The sequence below is a fragment of the Cornus florida genome, unplaced genomic scaffold, assembly GCF_030987335.1.
Source record: "Cornus florida cultivar Cherokee Brave unplaced genomic scaffold, ASM3098733v1 CherokeeBrave_3.0.0_Hap2_Chr03, whole genome shotgun sequence".
Lineage (NCBI taxonomy): Eukaryota > Viridiplantae > Streptophyta > Magnoliopsida > Cornales > Cornaceae > Cornus > Cornus florida.
The window spans coordinates 69,268,249-69,279,566 of record NW_026775573.1 but is presented as its reverse complement, the minus strand read 5'-3'; the positions used below and the strand labels follow the sequence as shown (position 1 = coordinate 69,279,566).

Sequence of the window (11,318 nt, the reverse complement as noted above, 5' to 3'; positions counted from 1 at the left end):
CGCCAGAGACACGCCGGAGGTTGGGAAGATGAGGTTTGCAGCGGCGAGAGAAATGAGGGTCTGAGATCGATGTACAAATCGATCAAAATGACCCTAGGGTTTTATTTTAAAAACTGGTCCCAACAAGTTCGATCGATCTGAAAAAATTTCAGATCGATCGAGCATAAATCGATCTTGAAAGAACATAGATCGATCTATGCTTCAAAAGGGCAAAGTATTTTTGAAATTTTTGGATTTTTGAAAACTGAAAATATTTTTTTTGGATTTTTGGATAATAAAATTAATAAAAATCTTTTAGAATTTTTGAAAATATTTTTAAGATAAAAATAAAAATAAAAACAAAAATAAAAATAAAAAATAAAATAAAAATAAGATAAAATGAAAATATTTTTAGATTTTTGAAAAATTTCCTAAAATTAAAAATATTTTTGAAATTTTTGAAAATAAAATGAAATAAACTAAAAATTTTAAAAATTTTTGGACTTTTACTAAATTAAAGTTCAAAATTCAAAAGAGTAGTCAAATCAAATTCAACAAAGAGGGTACAGATCGATCTGGAAGAATCTTCGATCGATCGAACAAGTGAAAACCTGCAGACAAGTTCGAACGATGCACAGAGAGGCCTTTTTCATGGATCTTAAAAAATTTTCTAAGTGTGGAGTGAAGATCGATCCAAGAAAAAGTTGGATCGATCTAGGAACTTTCAAATCGATCCAAGGAAATTTTCGATCGATACACAGAGGGCTGATTTATGCAGGATTATTTCGATCGATGGAACAGATAAATGATTGGATGCAGGAAAGGATGTTCGATCGATCGAATCTCTTTTTGAGATCGATCGAACAAGAACAAAATGCCTAATTTCAGAATGGAAGTGCATCCATACTCAATCATAGCTCCCATCAATGTCTATAAACCCCAAAACATATCTAGACGACGCAAGAAATGAAAGGTAAAATAGAAATGAGGTAGGAATAGAGTTGTAAACCATATGAAGCATTTACTAGTCTTTAACGTCTCTAGCAAGACGTTGGGCTCTTTTAGCCCAGATCAAATATCTTGTTATGCATCCCCTCCTTAACGGGGTGAATGGATTTTAAAACCCCACCCAACAAATTGCTCCCTAAGGAACTTATTGGATTTGATTCAAACGACATTGACGGTCCTTGGTCAAAACAACTCTTGGGCTTCCATACACTTAGAACACTTGACTTTAATGCAACTTTCTTTGCTTTTAAGTTGGTAGATAAACCACGGGAATGTTCCACATCAAGTAAAGACTTAACTTCATCAAATTCATGATTTATACACTGTGACGGCCCAAGTTTTTCAACCCGGTGCGTCAGTGATGAACCGAAAGTTGACCCGGTAATGGATCTGAAATGCGGAAACAAAAGATGAAACCAAAGTCTTTAGAGATATAAACCATCTCTAAGACACCAATGTGACCTTCTATGAAGCCACGAAGCTCAAAGAGGACGAAAGCGGAAATGAAGGTCAAAACGGCCAAAAACCGTGAACTAAGGGGCAAAATGGTCAAATCACAATAAAAAGGGGTAATTTGACTCTAAACAAGTCAAACAAGCTGATAAAAACCTAATCTATTCATTTCACAACATTCTAAGAGGTTCTAAGAACATTGGACAAGAATCCCACAAAATGCCCTATCCCGGTTGAAGTAAAAACTGATACTACTTTACTAAAACATGAATAACTCCCACTGTGATTGGAATCTGAGAATGGCATTGGTACCATTGGAAAGCTGACTCAAAATCCATGAATTTAGGCTCAAGAATCATCCTATTTGGATTTAAAATGAAAAAGTTATGATTGTTTGAAGTTAGAACATCAGTGCTGAAACTAAACTGAAGAAGCTGGGTGAAAGGGGTCATTTCGGTCGACCGAAATAGCCCATCGGACGATCGAAATGAACATGCTGAGAGCAAAAATCAAGTTTTTAAGGCTTGGTTGTTTTGGTAGGCCGAAAAAACCCATCGGTCGACCGAAATAAGCTTGAACAGTACTTTTGGTTACTGGAAATGGTGTTTTTGAAGTTCAAACAATTCCCAAAAGCTATCGGTCGACCGAAATAAAGCTTCGGACGACTGAAATGACTCAAAAAGCTCAGAATGAACCTGCTATGAACAAAATTTGATGAAGCTTCACCCAAGCTTCAAACCCCAACATGGATCTGGTCCAAAAACATGATTTTAAGCTATATAAACATGCTAGCAAATATAATTTACATATTGAAATGTATTACAACGGCCTATGGCCTCATTACATGACATTTGCTCAAATTCACATACCAAACCTCAAAGTTGGAAAAGAATACGTTTCAAAAGCAAAACTTGGAATCTAAGTGCATACACTTGAAATTTAAAGTCTATGGCCCTTGGCCTCATGTCATACATATTAAATAGATCCCAATTAGTGTATCTAAGTACACTTTATCCAATTGTTGAACCAAACTAAGTGTTACAACATCAAAAGTAAGACTTATACATGCTAACACTTGCATGTGAACAAAAATGCCCCTAAAGGAACTTCAAATCTCCAAACCATCAAAGGTAAATGCCAATCTCCACAACTTGTAACCTGTACCTGAAATATGCCCCAGTAACGTAAGGGTGAGCAATATAAAGCTACTCGTAGGAAATGAGCATGCATCGACCTACGTTTTACAACTTCATCACCTTAAGGTGAAACATGCTAAAGGGGCTCATGCCACCTAACGTCTATGTTAAGTGAGACTCAGGGAGCATTCTAAGGTACTCATGCAATTGAAATGAACAACGACAGACAAGTATACATAATAAGGTCCGATTGCACAAATCAAACATACAATGCGTAAGTATACTATATAGGGTTTAGATACACAACCAAAGATACAAGTCCAAGCATGGTACATGAAATCTAATTACACAAGACAAGCATACAGTTTCAAGTATACTAAATAAGATCTAAATATAAGGAGCAAGTATATAGTTTCAAGTATACAAAATAGGATTCAAATACCCAAAGTAAGCATCAATTCTCAAGCTACAAGTAATCCATGATTAACAACTTGAAATTAAATGTGAAATCAAGTAGTGAAAAGACTAGGATCATTGGCTGCAGACCAATCAAGTTATTCCGAGTTACTAGCCCGCAAGGTACTACTTAGTGTGCACGTGTATAAGTTATTCCGGGTAATTACGACCCACAAGGTACTACCTACTGCGTACTTCATATGACTTAGGAAACTCACGAATCCGTACTAGGGCCAGACCCTAGCCATCACACGAACATGATCCTTACAAGCCTCTAAAGACAATAAGTTCAAAACTTATGCAAAATTAATAAGTTAAACCAACTTATACATTCAAAAAATGTCTAAGAATTAATTTACATGCACAAGTAAGGTTGAAACCACACAATCCATGCCTTAGGATTCAAATTCTAAAATGGCATACATAATGTCAACACCAAGTGCACAATTCATTACACAAGTCAATCATATATTCAATATTGGAAACAAGTTCTCATGAATATAAATTTAACAACAAGGCACTGAATGCTTAAAACATAATCAAGTGAATATTCAACAAGTCCAAATCCATGATCTCAACATAGAAACAACTTCCAAAACATGATTAAATCCACGGATAAACAAGATAGAATTTAATTAAATCAAAATAAGTAAACTCTCTAGATTTCAATTCATTTCCAAATGGCCTCAATTTAATATATGTTAAAGGACAATTCATAGTCATTACATACATGCATTCAAAAGCTTAATTAGGCCAATGACACCACAAAATAGATTTTAATTAATTCATTTAATTAAAGTCTCTAGAATTTCAAACTCAACCAAATACTCTCAAATTAAAGTATGTTAACAAACATGTCAAAACTTAATTTAGAATCATAATACAACTCAATTTCATTCAAGGTACAGCCATGAACTTTAATCTTTCACAAAAGATAAATATTAATTAAAAAGTGCAATTTTTATTTAATTAATCCAAATTTAATATATGTTAACCAACACATTAAAACAAGATTTTCTAGCATGCCACAATTCAAATCCAAGTCACACATCATCATGAATTTTAAATCTTATACAAAGAAATAAAAATTACTAACTTTCTAGATTTGATACAAGGTATACATATATTGTATAATCATGGCAAATACATAATACAACACACAAATAATCCTAAAACATTCCCTACCTCCATTTGAGATGAAATCTCAAATCCCCACCAAATGGAAACCGTTCTGAATCTGACGAAACTCCTAAGTTTTGTCGGGGACAACACCACGAACAAGAATCCGAAGAAAGCCCCATCAAAAACACATCTTGACTTCAAACCCAAACTCAATAAATGGCCAAAACTGAGTTCTAAGAAGGGGGAAAGGTAGAGTACGGCGAGCGGAACAATAAACATAAAGGTACTACACCTTTTCAACCAAGGGAAGTGACCGGAAAAGAAGAGAGAAACATGGCAGCCATGGCTGCCATGAGATCCGGCCAAGAGAGACGAGGGAGAGAGAGAAAAATATGATATTTTCTCTTAAGTGCTCCTATTTATAGAAAATCTCAAAAAGTGCCCCAAAATGGTCCCGTTGGGTCCAGAAAAGTGAAATTTGAGCAGATGCACTTAAACGGCAAAACTCTATGAACAAAAAAGATTCAAAATGAGAAAATATGAATAATGGAAGAAACGGCGTCAAAAACTGAGTCCCGAGCAGAAAGTTATGCCCCAAATAATTTTAGCGCAAACCGGGGCCAGAAACCCTGAAACTGGAAAACATCGACCAGAACGGAATTCCAAGAGTACATGACTTGACGAAAAGTGAAAATGAATCATGTACGAGGATCCAGGCTCAAAACAAGACATTGAGTAATAACTTTCATTAATTGCACAATGGCCCATCCAAAAAGTGAAAACTACAAAACTGCCCTAGAATGAAAATATCTTCCAAAAAGATATTTTTTTAGAAACCCCTAAAATAAATATCTTCAAAAGATATTTATGAAAAACACCCCAAAAAAAGAAAAAGATTCCAAAGAACTGTGCATCCATGCCCCTTTGGACACCGGGAGCAACCAGAATACTTTACTACAAAAGTAAAGATACGTATTTCAGGAAACCACTGAGAATGAAGATACGTGAAGTCAAAAACCAACTCCGAACACAAGAAGTGTGGTTACGCCAACAAAGTGGCAAAAGGGGAAAAGACAAAATAGGGAAAAAGACGAAATAGGGAAAAGGACGAAAAGTGAATAGTGTCGAAAAACGAAAAATGTGAAAATGACTCTGTCCTCAAAGGAAGTTGTCATTCTAAAGAAAAGAGTCTCGGAAGTCATTCCAGAGCACTCGAGACGACACTAATCGATAAGAAACCAACTCAGAAGGGAAAGAACAACGAAAAAAAAAATTATCCGAAAATTTGGGTCATTACACACACTCCTCTACAACACATACTTCTTCATGTTGGTCCATTAAATTCGGGGTTGGATTAAAAATGTTCAAATTCACTTTCATATGCCCAAATGAGATTTTCATTATCCCCGTCCTACAATTGATGTTGGCATTTGAAGTTGCCAAGAAAGGACGGCCAAGGATAACGGGAATTTGGCTTTTGGGATTCGGAACTGGTTCCGTGTCAATGACAACGAAATCAATCGGGAAGAAGAACTTATCAATTTTAATCAAAACATCCTCAATGATACCCATGGGCTTTTTGATTGATCGGTCGGCAAGTTGTAAAACTACCGACGTTGGTTTCAAGTCTCCTAAGCCCAAATTTGACATACACTGAGTATGGAAGAAGGTTAACACTTGCTCCTAAGTCTAAGAGAGCCCGATTGATGACATGGTCACCAATGATGCAAGAAGTAGTAGGTGAACCGGGGTCTTTAAACTTTGGGAGAGTGTTACTTGCTTGGTCAAGACCACTTTTCTTGGTGCTTGGCTTTTGTTCTTCCTCTTTTGGGTGCAAAAATCTTTTAAGAACTTGGCATAAGCCGGAATTTGCTTAATTGCATCCAAAAGTGGGAGATTAATCTTTACTTGCCTAAACATTTCAATGATTTCATTGGTCTTGGTCTTTTGTTTATCAAGATAGATGGATCATTTCAAGGCATCCAGAAATAGAGCTCTTGGCTCAAAAGTTTTTTCAAAATATTTCTTTAAAACATCATCAACACAAGAATTTTTCAAGTCCTTTTTCAAATCTTACTTTGATTCATCTTTCAAATAATTTTTCATTACCTTCTCAACATGATGATCATGCACATGCAATGAATGAGGAATAAAATGTGAAACGGGACGGGTGTCAACTTTTGGTTGCACCGGTTCACTCTCTTCATTGGATATACCTACTTTGTTGTCTACAATCTTCCCACTCCTCAAGGTTGTCACCGCATTGACATACTCAATTGTGGGACCTTCCAATGAGGAATGAGTCTCCACAACACATTGTTGCTTTGATGGGGCATTCAAAGGTATTTTCCTTTTCTCTCTAGCATTTAAAGTACTAGTTATTTGCCCTACTTGGGTTTCTAGCTTAGCAATAGATTGAGAATGAGAATGAAGCAATTGAGTGTTCGGCTCTAGAGTGTCTAAAGCGGTCAAAACTTTTTTTTCAAAAGCGGGACTCCTAGAATTTCCTTGAGAATAAGATGGTAGATTAGGGAAATGAGAATTTGAAAATTGATTGCTATGTGATTGGAATGATGATGATCTAAAACCTTGGGAACCTTGGTTTTGCATTAGAGGCGGAACATACTTTCCTTGAAAACCACCTTGGGGAGGGTTTAAGCCTTCCTCTTGGCTTTTTCAACAAAAGTTCGGATGGTTCCTCCATCCTGGATTATAATGATTGCCATAGGGATTATTCCCTTGGTTGACAAATGTAGCATTGACTTGCTCATAGTTGTCACTTGGCACATGTCCATGGGGACAATTGGATGTAGAATGCAAGACACTTGAACAAGTCTTACATGATTCATTAGATGCATGATGATGAACATGATTAGAGGAGGAAGGCATTTGATTTGCTGAAGTTTGGTTGATCAAAAATTGATCAAACCTTTGAGATAAGGATTTCATCTCGGCAGCTATATCATTAGAGTTGTCAACTTGATACAAGCCAACATTCTTCCTTCCACCTAGATTTCTACCATTTTTAGAAGACAAAGATCTATGTATGGAATTTTCACTCATACTTTCATACAATTGCCACACATCATTTTCATACTTATTAAGATAAGAACCACCTATAGATACATCAACCATACCCTTATGATTATCTGGTAAACTTTCAAAGAAATATTGAACTAATTGCCACCTAGGTATTTCATGATGAGGGCACTTCCTAAGCAAGTAATTGAATCTTTCCCATGCCTCATGAAACATTTCCCCATCCCCTTAAGAAAATTCACGAATGGAAGTTCTCATGGCATTGGTCTTCGAAACCGGGTAGTACTTTTTCAAGAACTTTTGTTGCATTTCTGCCCAAGAAGTTATTGAAAAAGGCCTAAGATTGTTAAACTAATATTTTGCCTTGTCTTTGAGGGTAAAAGGAAAAAGTTTGAGTCTTAACACTTCTTCTGGCATGTCCGTGTATTTCACGGTGGAACACACTTCAAGAAACTCATCCAAATGCTTATAGGGTTCTTCACTTGGAAGTCTATGATAATTAGGAAGCATTTGAATGGTTTGTGGTTTGATTTCATAGTGATGTGCTCTAAATGGAGGCAATTGAATGCAAGTGGGTGCATTATATTCATTAGGCACATAGTGGTCTCTTAAAGAAAGAGGGAGATTTACAACCGGTAGTGCTACTCAAACATCGTGGTTAGCTTGAACCATAAGAGGTTATGAAGCAAAGATTGCTTGAGGCATTCCCAATGGAATTTGGCTTTGTTGTTGTGGTAGAATGAATGGTCTAGGCATGCCTAATGGTACTTGGATGTTTTCATGATGCTCATTAGGGTGGAGGATGCCTTGTTGGTCTATGTAACCAAGGTCCTCCACATGGTCATTATTTTGCTCCTCCATTGATGAAATGGAGTGATGAGAACTACCTTTTCCCCTAAGATTACGAACAACTGATTCAAGATGAAAATTAAGAGGGACAAGAGTAGGATTCAATGACCTACGACTATGTATGCACTAGCAAAGACAATAACAAGAAATAAGCAAGTAACGAACACTTCGCCCCCACAACAAATCAATCAACAAACATTCTCCACATATATTGATCACATACTCCCATGCTCGAACAATATGTAAGGAAAAGTAAATTGCCTCCACGCGGCCTTATGATCTATCTAAGAATGAAAAAACTTGCCTCCACGAGGGCCGACGATTTAACTAGAGATTGAGTTAGAAAGATCTCACAAAGGGTCCTTAAGTAACTTCAATTTAACTTTCAACTTTCTAGCCTTGCTTTGCTTTGCAATTTTTTTAGATTTTTGCCTTTTTGTGTTTAGCTTAGCTCCACTTGGCTTCCTTGCTCTTTAATTCTCCTTTACTTGATTTCCTTGCTCAAATCACCTAGTCAATCAAGAAAAAATACAATAAGTAACTAAGAAGAAAATAAAGAAAAGACACGATCAAAAGAGTATTAATTCATATTTATTTCCAAAACACGGCATTGCCAATTAAATCCCCGGAAATGGTGCCAAAAACTTGGTGGGTGCCGTCGCGTTGTACCAAAAGTTTACAAAGAGATGAACTAAGAGTGTGAGTGTGCAATGTGGCCAAGTTTTAAATTTATAAAAGCCACTACTACTTCTAACTAAAAATATAGCTAGGGTGAGTAGGGATCGTCCCAAGGGATTGTGGGTGCCTTTGCAATGGAAACAATATATAGGGTTAGTAGGTCAAGTGATCAAAGATTGGTTGGAATGATTGATTAAGCTATTATGCAAATAAAATTAAAGTAAACAAAATTCAATAATTAATAAAGTAGAGAAAGATATAGAGGGGAGGACTTGGGGTACTAGAGCTCACCACTAAGCTTGACTTCACTAGATACTAGCAATTGTATATTAATGGGGAAATTGACTTGTAACTTGTGTGTGTGTGTGTGACATTAATTGAAACTAGGCATGGATGACAAATAAGAATAGATTGTCAAACCAAATCAAATAGAAAGCACAACCTATCAAATGAGACCAAAATCCCTTCAATGAAACCACAATTTATGCACACACAACTATCTAAAAACATACACCTAATGCATTCATAAGTATGGAACACCAAGGAACAAGAGTAGATTGTCCACCTATCTATGAATTTAAAGCAACTACACTACATCTACACTAAAGACATGAAATTAAACTAAGTAAGCTAAAGGTGTGGTTCAATCCATCAAGAAACAAGTGTGAACCATCAAATAAATTGCAAGAGTACTATTTAATTAAGCTCTATGTTTTGATCATCTCTAGATTAACTTCATCCATACACATAAACATGCATTAACTCCACTAAATCTAGAAAAAAGCACATGAATCATCCATTCTAGCATACATAGACATATGGTTAGAAGTAAATAATCAATTGAAAGCATTAATCTATATACATCAAATAGAAACCACAAGATATATATATAAATCCAAGATTAAAACATTTGTTACAAATAAATCCCCAAAAATATACAAAGAACTAAGTCTAGAAAGCAAACTTAGGGGCTACTCTAGCCCCAAGTAGATGTCTAGCCACTCATTGAAGTAGTCATCCAACCCTCAAGGGCTATCTCCATGGTAGGAATGACCTCATTCTTGATGGAAACCCTAAAAGAATGAAAGAACTCCCAAAAATGTGTAAAGCTCTCTAATCTCTAGCCTCCTCTCTAAGATATGAGATATGATGAATTATGAATAACATATAACCTACATGAATTATGCTCTAAAGTTGGCTCTCAATCCTTATATAGGTAGGTTAAATGTCACAGCAATGGTCTGGATTCGTGCATCAAGGTCCTCCAATGATTGCACCATGAGCCAACTTTTAATGAGCTGGAATTTGTCTTTTTTTCGGACTGGAGGAAGTTCAATCGATCGAACTGTGTTGAGATCGATCGAACTTAGCTGAGATCCATCGAATGCTGTAGAGATCGATCATCCTTGGCGGCGCTTTTTGAATAAAGACAAATCTCTGAGATATTTTGGGATATTTTGGGAAAGAGACAAAAGTGGTAGGTGGGGTAATAGGTGTGGATAAGATCGAATCATTTTAATTGATCTGGGAAATATTGGATCGATCAAACTTGTTGGATTCTTTTGGATAAGGACAAAGGCTTGGATCCATCTTGAATTGTTTAGATCGATGAACTTTCGATCGATTGAAGAAATGTTGAGATCGATCGAACATACTGAATTTCCATACTTTGCTTCATTTAGCTTCCATTTTGCTCTTTTCTTCTATTCAGCTTGAGTTAACTTCTTTAATGCTCTTATTTGGCTGAATTGACTTATTTTTGGGATAAGCACCTAAAAAGGGCAATAACACAAAATTAGAATAAAACGGGGAAATAAGATAGATAAAGGTCCTAAAATGCTCAAGCTTAAGGGGTTTAAACACACACTTTTCAGTGCTCATCACCTCCCAATCACCTCCGTCTCTATTCCCGTTCTTAACTTTGGAACTTGCTCCCTATCTCTCTCTGCAACTGCAAACACAAAATCTACAAGGATCAGAAGTTCAAAACCCGTCTCCATCTCTATTCTTGTTCTCAACTCTGAACTTGCCCTAATCACCTCCTAGTGGCGATTTCGCGGCAAATCATTTCAGCCTCCCAATCACCTCCATCTCTATTCTTGTTCTTAACTCTGAACTTGCCCTAATTTCAGATTAAAAAAAAAAAAAAAAAAACCTCTGAACTTGCCCTCTCTCTCTCTCTCTGCAAATGCAAACTACAAAATCTACAAGAATCAGTTGCCCTCTCTCTCCCTCTTTACAACTACAAACTACAAATTCTACAATAATGGGTTTCATTTCAGATTGAAAACCCATATCGGCATATCATTTCAGATTGTTCAAAACCCATATCAGTATATCATTTCAGATTGTTCAAAAAATCAAAACCCATATCTTTCAGTTTCCATCGCCCGTTGTTCCAGTGTGTATGGGTTTCCTTTTCCTTGTGTGTATGGGTTTCCGCTATTCCAATGTGTATGTGCTTCTTTTTCCTTGTGTGTATGGGTTTTGTTTTAATTTTTTTCCTAAAACGTATTTGGTGAAATTTTTTATGATCTTCTGATTCTTGTAGATTTCGTAGTTTCCAGTTGTAGAGAGAGAGAGAGGGCAAGAGTTGAT

The 11,318-nt window shown here is 36.2% G+C and overlaps 1 pseudogene; it reads left to right on the top strand.

Moving 5' to 3' along the window:
* The first annotated feature begins 7,347 nt into the window (after positions 1–7,347).
* LOC132302070 (small nucleolar RNA R71) lies at positions 7,348–7,445 on the top strand (annotated as a pseudogene).
* Positions 7,446–11,318: the final 3,873 nt, after the last annotated feature.